General features: G+C 37.6%; 1 long non-coding RNA gene across 1 annotated transcript; it reads left to right on the forward strand.

The window, feature by feature from the left end:
* The first annotated feature begins 2,900 nt into the window (after positions 1 to 2,900).
* LOC124871658 lies at positions 2,901 to 8,516 on the forward strand. The gene is made up of 3 exons (XR_007039068.1): positions 2,901 to 3,278; positions 3,433 to 3,495; positions 7,281 to 8,516. It is a non-coding gene; the product is annotated as an uncharacterized LOC124871658 (long non-coding RNA).
* The last annotated feature ends 4,841 nt before the right edge of the window (positions 8,517 to 13,357 follow it).

Raw genomic sequence — 13,357 nt, forward strand, 5'->3', positions numbered from 1 at the left:
TTTCTGCTGTTATTTTGGGTATGAACTCTATCAGCTTACCTCTTTATCTTAAATGTGATATAAGAGACCTTTGCAAAATTCAGCATCAGTGGACTGACAAAACCTTTTATTTAACAAAGAGCCATCTAAGTAACTGCTGGCGTCATGTCAGGTCAGTGGGTGGTCCTTCAAGCCATTTTTCAATGTGTCCCAGGGCGGATTACATTTAGACTGCCAAATGTATGCAGATACAAGAGTCCTAGCTCACTTCTGAAGGTGATCAGGAGGAAAAAAATCCTCAATTGAGTGTGTTGAAACCTATATTTAGCACTTTGGGGACATGATAAGATCACTCGGGATTTATGTCAGTGCCAGTTGTGAACTGGGCTGTAGACTCTAACCTGAATTCATTCTCTCAAGTCTCATGAACAATCTTTATAAATCAGACAAGGATCAGCCAGTAAGAATCAGTTGAGTAAATGATCAATGTTGTCCTCTCTGAGTAACAATACTATAGACAACTGACAGGTTGTCATGGTAATTATTGTCATTATGCACAGTATGCATGCATTATCTGTAATGTTTCTCAACATTATCATAAACAGCAGCTCTGAAAAGGACGTCATTATTCCCTGTTACAGTTTGCATTTGATTTGTTAGGCAGGGTTTGCTGTAGCTTCATTGTTTCACCGTTATGCTAGCATAATAACAGATACACCTCCCATTCCTTAAAACAAAAGCACTCCCTGACTGATTGATTCAGACACCGAACGCCAAAAGGTGTTAAATTATTTCTGTCAGTTTTCTTTGAAATTACACACATTTTTATAATTCTAGAGAGATAAGTACAACAACATTTAAAAAATAAGACACCCTACAACAGCGAATGAATAAAGAAAGGCAAAAACATGGGCTGAGTCATCTTAGTTTAAGTTTTAGTCTTCTGGATGAAAATGCTTAATAGTTTTAGTTTTGATCTTACATTTGGTCAATTTTAGTTTTAGTTTTAGTTCAGTTTTAGTCTATGAAAACTCAAAAAAGGTTTTAGTCTAGTTTTAGTAAAAAAAAAAAAATTGTGTATTCTCTATCTCTGTATACAAAATACACCTCCTTTAAAGGTCTACAGGTGAACACAAAACAATTAATTGGAGGTATCATATCCTCAAAAACATATGTAGACACATATGTGTGTGTGTATGTATATACAGTACTGTGCAAAAGTTTTAGGCAGGTGTGAAAAAATGGTGTAAACAAAGAATGCTTTCAAAAATGGAAGCATTAATCATTTATTTTCATCAATCAACAAAATGCAGTGAATGAACAAAAGAGAAATCTAAATCAAATGAATATTTGTTGTGACCACCATTTGCCTTCAAAACAGCATCAATTCTTCTAGGTACACTTGCACACAGTTTTTGAAGGAACTCGGCTGGTAGGTTGTTTCAAACATCTTGGAGAACTATCCACAAATCTTCTGTGGATGGAGGCTTTCTCACATTCTTCTATCTCTTCATGTAATCCCAGACACACTCGATGTTGAGATCAGGGCTCTGTGGGCGCCAGACCATCACTTCCAGTAAGTCTTGGTCTTCTTTACGCTGAAGATAGTTCTTAATGACTTGGCTGTATGTTTGGGTTCACTCACTTAGCATTTTATAAATTGATAAAAATGAACAATCATCATTTATGTTTCTGAAAGCACTTTGTTAACAGCACTTTTTCACACCTGCCAAAAACGTTTGCACAGTACTGTACATATATATATATATATTTTTTATATATTGTTTTTATATTATTATATTTTTATTATTCACATTATCATGCGTTTCAACATTGCCAGAATACTACCATGTTAAGAAAACAGCATAGGCTAAACTGTCAAACAACCAAAAATAAAATATGTCTTGATAGCTTTTTAACCACATAACCCACCCTGTACGTAAGCCCTCTGATCTTTCTTTAATGAGCAGTGGTCAAAATTCTAATGTATCTGTTCTGCTGAGTTGGTTGCTTTTTTGTGTGTGTGTTCCCAATCCTACCAAATTTATTCTAACACAAACAGAACAGGTCATGGACGGGGCTACTTGAATTCACTGACGTTCGCATGTGGCTTTTAGCCTAAAGCAAGCAGACTCTACGTATAACAACAAAGCACATATAACTCAACCTGTTTAATATATTGGAACGTGCTGACAGAGGATAAACACAAAGAGATGGTGAAACCTTCACTGAATATAAGCAAGGCTAAACATGCTGCTAGCGTTACAGAAGCCAAGTGTACTGTTCATTTAGACACGTGGGGAACAGCAACAGGTCTGAAATGCTACATTTTCCTCCATTTTTCAGACAGTCACTCAATGACAACACATTCTACTTGCTGCCTGGCCAAAAATCCCTCCGTATTCTACACACAACAGTAACACACATAAGCTAATAAACTGACATTAGTGCAGCCAAGCTATGTTTATCCTGACGTCAGCCTGACGTTAACATTTCCATCTACTCTGGTTACGTCAACGAAAACTCACACATATCTCGTCAGGTTTTAGTCAAGAGCTACGCTTAGCTCGTCATCATCGCATTATCGTAATAAAAAAGGGCATCAACTAAATAATTTAGTCTTCGACATAGGCATCTTTGACGGAAACAACACTGCTGTGGGGTAACTTGAAATGGGTTGTAAACATAAGAAATCCCTCAGAGATGAAAGTGAGGAGTGGGGCAACCTTTCCTGAGACAATATCAGAGGTCATAGTCTCAGAGCTGTGTGCAGGTTGGCTGTGTTTGTTTTCCTCTCTCATCTTTCCAGCTGGGTGCTACTGGCAGACATACCGCAGCTGCAACTCGTTGGCCTAATCAGGAGGTGCTTAAGAGGACCAGGGATCCCTGAGGGAAACGCCAGATTGATTGCACACACAGCGGGGTAATCAGGCCAGGTCTTTGCTGACTGTTTTTCCAAAACCCCGATCACTGATCATGCCTCTGCTCTCCTTACTTCCAGGATCCTGCCCTGAGCCATTTCCAGGCTTACCTGCTCCAGTGGTTGGTTACCTCAGTCCCTGGATTCCCAGAGAAGTCCTCCTTTGACCAGAGTGTCGGGTCTCCCCACTGCTCCTCCAAGAGGTTAGCCAATCTGCAGCTGTATTACCATCCACTTACCTGCTTGTCCACCCTCTGCATGCTGGTGGCTCTTCCATCTGCCTTCACCCTTGAAAAGACAAACAGAAGAGCTTCCTCTCAAACCTCCAAGCACCCAATCCAAGCTGAACCCCCCGGATCTTCTTTCTCATCGGCAAACCGTAAGCAACTCTCTTCCTCCTGCAAAAGACTCATTATCAGCATCATCTCAACTTTCTGTTAATAACTTGCCTTCTCCAGCCTGATTCATGTACAGAAGCCTGAAACCTTCTATATTGTTTTCAATGAACTCTCCTGTGTGTCTGCAATTGCTAGCACTACGGCCGAGCTATCAAAAACCATGAGAGAGGCTGGTTGATGACTACAAGAAGCGCTTCGGTAAGGTTACATCCGCCAAAGGGATGGTAACACTAGCAATTAGGGGGTAGGGTGTCCTAACGTTTTCCAAAAAATCCCATAACCTACTTCAATGTTTTGTTTAATAATAATAAAAAAAAAACACCAATGTTTTCTTTTCCATATATAAAAATGAGACAAAACTTTTAATGAAGTTCCCTTATATTTTCACCTGACTTTATAATACCTTATTGATTTACAAATGTTCATGTACATATTTAACATTTTAGGTTGAATTGAATGTTCTTAAAAATAAAATAGTTAAGCATTCATGTGTAATTTACCTTAATCTTGATTTGAGTTAATAACCAACAGAAATGTTAATCTCAGTCAGAGAAACTTCATCTTGACTTGGAAAAAGTGATTTTATGAACATCTCTTGCAATGAGGAAAGAAAAACATACATGCATACAATAAATCCTGACTGATTAAAATACATAAAAAATGGGGGAAAGACAAAAACAATGAGTGGTTTTCTATAAATGCTATTTACAATAAATAACCCCAAAGATAAAAAGCTGATACCTAGAAATGAAAGCTGGTTGAAAAAAATGCTAACCTTGTAAATGCATAAGTGCTAAAATCTTGTGTCAGCATTATAAATGAATATTCCCATAACAAACCTTTGAATTAATGTGTTGCCTCAATACATTCTTAGAGCCTGGAGGAGAATATTAGCTATGTTCCTTGAGCTGCACTAGGACACAGTGTGTTCAGAGACAGCCATGTGGGTGAATAGTCCTTAATTTGTGAAATTGCTATTATAAATTTCTTAGACTCCTCATCTTAGGAGGCGGCAAGAGCAGGCACTTTTCTGTAACTGCCTTTGGTGAAATTAACACCAAAGGGAGTTCACTTGAACACTTCTTCAAACCCTGAAATCAACACTTGTGACTACTTATCTGTGGGCTCAGATCAGTAAATAAGGCAATCAGGAAGCAGATCAAGAAATAAAAAGTGTCTATAAAAGCTGTTTTTAATGCAAGGTGGTTATATTCTAGCACTGGTAATTCTTAATGGTGTCCAAATAACTGAGTTCAGCATTTTGTAATTTATGAAAACCTTCTGCTTCTCATAGAAACATGTCGTTTTGGAGTCACACGATGTCTGAAATAGTTGACGGGGAAACAAAGCTTCAACATACATAAATTAAGCCTTCCATAATTCAACATAGCCAATACATGTGTATATGCTGGTAGTTCAGGCTCCAACTTATCTGGACATTGTAATAATTTACACCAGGGAAAAGAAACCCAACATTTTGGGGATAGATTCAATTTGTACAAGTGAAAAGCAAATTTTCACTGGGAAAAGCACATCATCCAACTTAGTGGTATGTAGTGAACAACAACGAGTGCTTCAGGCAACAACTAAACCTGAGAGCGGCAGGATAAGTGTTGCTTTTATTTTAAGAACATTTCATTACAAACCACATCTGTAATTGCACTTTATTAGGCACACCTTAATAGTACCAAGTTGGAGTCTCATTTTATCTTCAGAAGTGACTCATCTTTATGGCACAGATTCAGGTGCCTGAAACATTCCTTAGTCTTTTTTCCATATTGACATGGTAGCTTCACACAGTTGCTGCAGATTTGTCAGCGCAGATGCATAATGGGAATCTCCTGTTCCACGACATCTCAAAGGTGCTCTATTGGATTGGAATCTGGTGACTTTAGAGGCCATTGGAGTGCAGTGAACTCATTATGTTCAGGAAACCAGTTTGAATTTATATGAGCTTTGTGACATGGTACCTTATCCTGCTGGAAGTAGCCATCAAGAGATGGGTACTCTGTGGCCATAAAGGGATGATCATGGCCATCAGCAATATTCGGATTGGCTCCAACGGGGACCCAAAGTGTGGCCAGAAAATATCTAATGTACCATTACGCCACTAGCAGCAGCCTGAACTGTTAATATAAAGTAGGATGGATCCATGCTTTTTGTTGTTAATGCCAAATTCTGACCCTACTATCTGAATGTTTTTAAGACTTCTTGGAGCAGGCAATGTGTTCTCCAGTCTGTTACTTTCCAGTTTTGGTAAGCCTGTGTGCTGTTGCCTTAGTTTCCTGTTCCTAGTTGACAAGAATGGGACTCAGATTGGTTTTATACTGCTGTAGATCATCGTCCTTAGGGTTCAACAAGTTGTGCATTCAAAGATAGTATTCAGCATAACTTGGTTGCACTTAGTGGTTATTTGAGCTACAGATCATCTTGAACCAATCTCACCATTCTCTTCTAAACTCTGACATCCAAACCCCATACTGGTCCACACAACTAATTTTCTCTTTCTACAATTTAATTAAATCTCTTCCTCATTATGATTCTTTGTTTGAACTTCAGCAGATCATCTACCCCATGTCTACAGGCTTTAGTGCATTAAGCTGGTAATGTGATTGGCTAGTTGTGTTAACAAGCAATTAAACAGGTGTAACCCATACAGTAGCACATGTGAGTATGTACCAATGAGATATTTAAATATAAAATGCATGGTTTCAGAAGTTATAAGAAAGGATTTCATAAAATTGGCCATGTCACCGTCTAACCATATAGTGAGGTTGAAAACAACCTACAGCAACGTTTTAGTCAAACCATCTTTTGAGTGCTAAGGAAAACTTTGGTCTACTCTTGGTAATTTTGTACCTTTCCAAATTTGTTTCACCATTTTCTTAACAACAGCAGAATTAAATTTGTTGTGATGTATGAACTTAGTTTGCATCAGAAACTTGTATCATGGATGCAAAGCTATACACCTACATGTGTTTAAAATGAGAGTCCTTATTTAAGAATTATATCCAACATATTCTGCATTTCCAAAAGCAAGTTTGCAGATCTAGACCAGCCTGAAGACAACACGGATTTTGTCATATTTTAATAAAAAAACTAACTTTATCATTCTGTAAATTAAAAAGTAAATGTATGTGATATTACTGAAAACATTCCAGCCTCAGAAGACCAATAAGTACCCAATAAATGATTCCCAGAGGAGAGTTTCAATGTAGGCCAACAAAATGTGCTTGGCATCCAAATACTAAAAAAAGCTACAGGTAGCAGCTCTGATCCTATGAAGTACATCAGGGGAACAGATCTCTTCATCTCATTTCTCAAGGTTATTTTTTGATTTATTGGTGCTTCTGTGTGCCTCAGAGCCTTCCATATTAATGACTAGCATTATGTTAATGGTGCCATAAAAGAAAACTGTTCTACAGGTTTCATGGAGTTACTTCATCAACCTCTATCATCTTGACTTAAATTAAGTATTGGCTGTGGAGCAGCTTTTTAACACAGACATCTAAAACATGATTTTAATACAACATATCATCTATGAGGTAACTAATTGTGGTTTTATTATTTAGTGACTTTCCATGAATCCATTGGTCTTGTCTATTTGTTTTCTATTCAAGGAATTTTAGGAAGTTCAGGGAAATTAAAAGTGAAATGATACAACTAAGTGACTGATAAAAACTTGTACAAAATAGTGCTAAGAAATATCAGCTAGGATTTTCCTTGAAATATGTAGTCATTAGATTAGATGCACAATAGTACCTACAGTAGTATTGAGAGTGACAAATATTCTGTCTCGGAGTTCTGCAAATCATGCTTTATATGCTGCTTCAACCTGGTTTAAGAAAGCAAATATAATGTTCCAAGAATGCCTGCCTCACCTAACATGCTCAAGTCTTTATTTGTTTAGAAAGATATATCTAAATAGATGAAACAACTACAGTCTTAAATAAACTCACATCTTGCTCCTGCTGATTTGTCAGGAAGTGTCGGGCTAACGCTGCAATGGACTGGCGACCTGTCCAGGGTGTACCTCGCCTCTCGCCCATAGACTGCTGGAGATAGGCACCAGCTTCCCCGTGACCCACTATGGAATAAGCGGTAGAAAATGACTGACTGTCAGGCTAACGCTAGCATGTTCATGTTTTTGTTTTGATATGTCATTTCTGTGGCAGTTACGTAGTGAGATCTGGAGCATGTTGAGCAGTGGCAGACACTGTTCAAAACAATTGTTCTACTGAGTATTTATATGAGAACACCTGAGAAGCAGCCATACAGTCTGACTGGAACGAATACACTACTGGGCATTACAGTACTTATTGTTTGCTAATAGTAATATGCACACAAACCCCACATCAATCATAACTATTTGACAAAAATATAATAAATTATTTTGTCAAATTTTATGTCATGAAATAATATTAAAAGCAATGTATTCCCTTACACCACTCAGCAGTTACAGAAACATCCTATAAAGCTGTTTTAGAAAAAGGAGACAGCACAGAGAAGGAGATGGTTAAGACATAGAAAGAACTCATGCCATCTATATTTATCTTCTTGATATCAGTTCTACACTGAACTTGTATCCATTAAAACATGATTTATGATTTGTAAAACCTTTCATTCTGTTTTTGAAAATATAAAGAGGGCCTGTCCAGTTTAGCTTCAGCCTTTTTGCAGCTTGCATGCTTCACTTCATCTAATCTGGTCTCCATGCTGAATAAAGCACTTAAGTTGTCTCTTTTTGTTTCAAATATATTATAAAGTTATGTATTTTTGTATTATTATTAACAGTGGTTTTGGCCAGAAAAGGACTAATTGAGATCAAATATATTTTTTGCAAGAGCATCCTGGCCAAGACACGCATCAGTAAAAGTAAAACAATTTCAAAACATTTGATTTGTAACAATTAAGATGCCCTTTCACTAGCAGCATCATTGAAAAGGGTCAATAACACTTAGGTTATTTCAAAATACCCAGATTTGATTTAATTGAATTATGCATATGGCCTACAGTACAGTTTTGCAAACCACTTGCCCAGTGTTTTATTTCATATTAAATGTCCTGGGGTGCAGCTGCAGAATTAGAGAAGGTGCACCAACAGCTGGTAAAGGGAGCTGAATTTTGTTGGGGACTGATACCAATCACTTGTAAAAAAAAAAAAAATAATTGGAATTACTGCTTGTGTTTTAAAATGTTTTAATCATATCTTTCTGACAAGTGTTTGTGTGGATCATGGATAATTTGTCTGGTTGGCTTCTTTAAGGCCTCTATTATGCAACATCTCAGTTTTATTGGTTCCTTCTAAAAAACGTAGTCATAATTTATTTTATCAGTTAAGAAGTGCTTTCAACGTGGACTGCTGGTTTCAAAGACTTTTGTTTTGATTTGATTAGATTGCTTCAATAGGTTCTTTATCTGCTAGAATATTATCTAGTACAAACAGAAGAAACCTTTCACTCCAGATTTAGCTTCCCCACACTGCCTGCCAGCTATTAATTCATTTTAAAATGATAGATCTAAGTTTCAGGGCCCTCAAGACCAAGCTACTCATCTGCTGAAAACCCTGCTTCTTTCCCTAGACTTAGATCAACAGGTCAAAGGCTCTTATTGTTCCCACGCACTGGATGTTTAACTTGTGGAGATCAGACATTGAATTGCACTCACTATTCCCCGCATGGACACAATTTTCTTATTTAACAAGCATCTCAAGGCGCTTCTCATCAGACATTACATTGGAGTTTCATTCTTATTAATTTTGTATTTTCTTTTTTTTGATGTGTTATACCTTTTCTTTTCAAAATTTCACTCATATTTCTATTAACCATTTTGCTTAGTGTTTCTTTAGTATTTCTTGCCTTATTGTGAAGCACTTCATGATTTTAGTAGTAAATAAACGTACTTATACATCCAACACCCTTTGATTGCATCACATAATAGTTTCATTATCTTGTCAAGCTATTTTTAGTAATATATTCCAACAGAAACCTTTCTCTTACTAACACATTAAACAGAATATCTGCAAAATATTGTTGCTATAACTGCCTTTTTAGTGACTTCATTCCATACTTTTAAAAGGGGAAAAAAAGTTTCTCCATTAATGACTTGCCCTCCCAAGACTAGAAGATCTAAATGTCAAGTAATAATAAAGGGTGGAAGCTACAATACGCTTACTCTCAATACAACAGCTAGGACAAGAATGGGCTCTTAGTGTCTCTACCAGCTCAAGAACTACTAAAAATATGTTCCCAGATGTTGGGATACACCGATGGGTGATAAATATTTGAAAACAAAGCCACTGGCTCCACAAAGCAGTACTACACATAAGCACACACACACACACACACACACGCACACATCCACACGTGCACACACATGCTTGGGTGGTTGCTGTAAATGTCATTATAGCTGATAAGAGGTCAGCAAATTTGTTGAAGGATGCTCATAGTGAAGTGTGTGATGGCCATAAAGAGGCATCACCCTCAAACAAAGGAAACTCTGAACATCACTAGCAGAGGCTACAGTAGGCTTCAGGGATGTGAAAGGCCCAGTGTGTTCCCGTGAGACCTGGAGGACAGAGTAAAATCATTTATTTTATCTTTAAGAATGTTTCTTTGATGATGATAATGGAAGGAGTTGTGGTCAGTTACAGAGTAAGCATGTCCATCAGTAAAAAGCTTAGAGTGATTAGCTTATGTTTGCAGTCTGACAAGATTTCAGCTAAATTTGGAACAGAACATTGGCTGCAGAATGCTGAGGACTGCTGATGAAAATCTTATTGCCTTGTTTAAATGCCTTGGTTTATGACCTGGTAAAAGTATTTGAAGCCCATCTTTGTTCTGTTACAGACTTGATCTATGGCAGGAGTCAGGACTGGTGGTTCTGTTTAATGTTAGAGAGATGGCTCCTCCGCTTTCCATGAAAGATGTTGAAGCTGTGATAAGGAAAACTTGTTGCTTTGTCTAGTCAGAATAATCTGGCAGCAGTCCCGAGCACAGGTCCAATGCTGTAAAAATTATTCTCCCTTGCAATTTTTTAATAAGGCTGAGTCTGAGTGACAATCATGGGTCTCTATCTTGGTAAAACGTATTTTTTCCACAACAGCACAAATGTGGATTGTTGGTGCAATAGACAACAGAACTAAAGAGAAAGGTCCAGAACAAATAAAGATGGGCTTACAGTTTCACTGGCAATTTCATTTGCTCAAAAAAAAAAAAGTCAGAAAGTCACATTCCACCAATAACATACTAAAAAGGTAATAAATAAATAAATGAATAAAGTAATAATTAAACATCAGAAATGGCAATGCTACTTTTTATAGCTACAGCTTGAAGGATTTTCTATAGATAATGTGAGGTGAACTCTGTGCCGTGTTGAATTTTACAATGCCATAACTGCTGACGTTTATCATACAACTGTCCAATATTTACACAATAAAAATTATAGTGGGCCAAGCTCTGCAATGTTTTAAAATAAACAACTCCTTCCCATTTAATTTGCACACTAAAGAAAAATGTAAAAAGCCTTAAATATATAGATTTTTATGCTGCAGTAGTATAATCTCACACTGCAAAATCTAGAAAATATACCACCTTCCAAATCCCTGCTGCTACGATTAGTGACACCCCAAATACCTAAAAATAATAAATAAATAAAATGTATCTATAGTTTAGCCCAACATCACTTACAGCTCAGGTAGATTTAGAATTACTTTCTCTTCCTGAAACTAGACATAGTTTCATATTTAACGAGTCATGCATCTTTCAGACAATAATAAAACAATGTTGTTAGAGTATCAATAAAATATATTTGTTTTTATTTCCATTTTGATACATTGAGATGTCAAAAAGCATTTAGACTGCTTTTAACAATCAATAGAAAAAACTTTACTAGCATTACAGGAATGCTGACCTTTGATGAAGTTTTGCATGTCTCTACTGGTTTTCTGATGATTCATCTTAGGCGATGTGCTCAAAGTCTTAAATTGGTTTGTTGGCTCCTGTACTAGCTGCCTTCCCCCATATCTTTAGCTCGCTCCACAGATGCCCCATTAGATTTAAGCTAGGACTCTGGTTGGGTCTCTATAAATCGTCAACATTACTTCCAGTCAGAAGAAATATGTCTGTAAAATAAAAAGATTACTTTGGTCTTAACTCTAACTGTGGCGTTATTTTAGTGAATCTTACTATTTAAAGTTGATCAGAGGGAAGAGAAAGTTTAATTTAGTAATTCAGGATTTCCTGTTTACCTTGGGTGTAACTATAACATGACACAGAGGCCAATTGTCTCTTTTATTCAAAATAATAAAAAAAGAACATTAAAACAAATATTTGTAAATATTTGCTCATATCTACAGAGAGAGTAATGATTGAAAATTTTAAAACAACTGGAGCTCTGTCAAGACTAGAAGTGAGGAGGTTGGTAGGGAGGAAGCTTCTTGGGGAGCAATTATTTTACTATGACAAAATGCAACTGAAATAAAATAATCAAGTATTTTAAGACTTTTATAGTAAGTCCCAAAAATGTGGATGATGCTGTTTTAGAGTTAAAATGAACTAAGTATCCCAATTTGACCTACAGGTCCTTCTCAAAATATTAGCATATTGTGATAAAGTTCATTATTTTCCATAATGTCATGATGAAAATTTAACATTCATATATTTTAGATTCATTGCACACTAACTGAAATATTTCAGGTCTTTTATTGTCTTAATACGGATGATTTTGGCATACAGCTCATGAAAACCCAAAATTCCTATCTCACAAAATTAGCATATTTCATCCGACCAATAAAAGAAAAGTGTTTTTAATACAAAAAACGTCAACCTTCAAATAATCATGTACAGTTAAGCACTCAATACTTGGTCGGGAATCCTTTTGCAGAAATGACTGCTTCAATGCGGCGTGGCATGGAGGCAATCAGCCTGTGGCACTGCTGAGGTCTTATGGAGGCCCAGGATGCTTCAATAGCGGCCTTTAGCTCATCCAGAGTGTTGGGTCTTGAGTCTCTCAACGTTCTCTTCACAATATCCCACAGATTCTCTATGGGGTTCAGGTCAGGAGAGTTGGCAGGCCAATTGAGCACAGTGATACCATGGTCAGTAAACCATTTACCAGTGGTTTTGGCACTGTGAGCAGGTGCCAGGTCGTGCTGAAAAATGAAATCTTCATCTCCATAAAGCTTTTCAGCAGATGGAAGCATGAAGTGCTCCAAAATCTCCTGATAGCTAGCTGCATTGACCCTGCCCTTGATAAAACACAGTGGACCAACACCAGCAGCTGACACGGCACCCCAGACCATCACTGACTGTGGGTACTTGACACTAGACTTCTGGCATTTTGTCATTTCCTTCTCCCCAGTCTTCCTCCAGACTCTGGCACCTTGATTTCCGAATGACATGCAGAATTTGCTTTTATCCGAAAAAAGTACTTTGGACCACTGAGCAACAGTCCAGTGCTGCTTCTCTGTAGCCCAGGTCAGGCGCTTCTGCCGCTGTTTCTGGTTCAAAAGTGGCTTGACCTGGGGAATGCGGCACCTGTAGCCCATTTCCTGCACACGCCTGTGCACGGTGGCTCTGGATGTTTCTACTCCAGACTCAGTCCACTGCTTCCGCAGGTCCCCCAAGGTCTGGAATCGGCCCTTCTCCACAATCTTCCTCAGGTTCCGGTCACCTCTTCTCGTTGTGCAGCGTTTTCTGCCACACTTTTTCCTTCCCACAGACTTCCCACTGAGGTGCCTTGATACAGCACTCTGGGAACAGCCTATTCGTTCAGAAATTTCTTTCTGTGTCTTACCCTCTTGCTTGAGGGTGTCAATAGTGGCCTTCTGGACAGCAGTCAGGTCGGCAGTCTTACCCATGATTGGGGTTTTGAGTGATGAACCAGGCTGGGAGTTTTAAAGGCCTCAGGAATCTTTTGCAGGTGTTTAGAGTTAACTCGTTGATTCAGATGATTAGGTTCATAGCTCGTTTAGAGACCCTTTTAATGATATGCTAATTTTGTGAGATAGGAATTTTAGGTTTTCATGAGCTGTATGCCACAATCATCCGTATTAAGACAA

The sequence above is a fragment of the Girardinichthys multiradiatus genome, chromosome 7, assembly GCF_021462225.1.
Source record: "Girardinichthys multiradiatus isolate DD_20200921_A chromosome 7, DD_fGirMul_XY1, whole genome shotgun sequence".
Taxonomy (NCBI): domain Eukaryota; kingdom Metazoa; phylum Chordata; class Actinopteri; order Cyprinodontiformes; family Goodeidae; genus Girardinichthys; species Girardinichthys multiradiatus.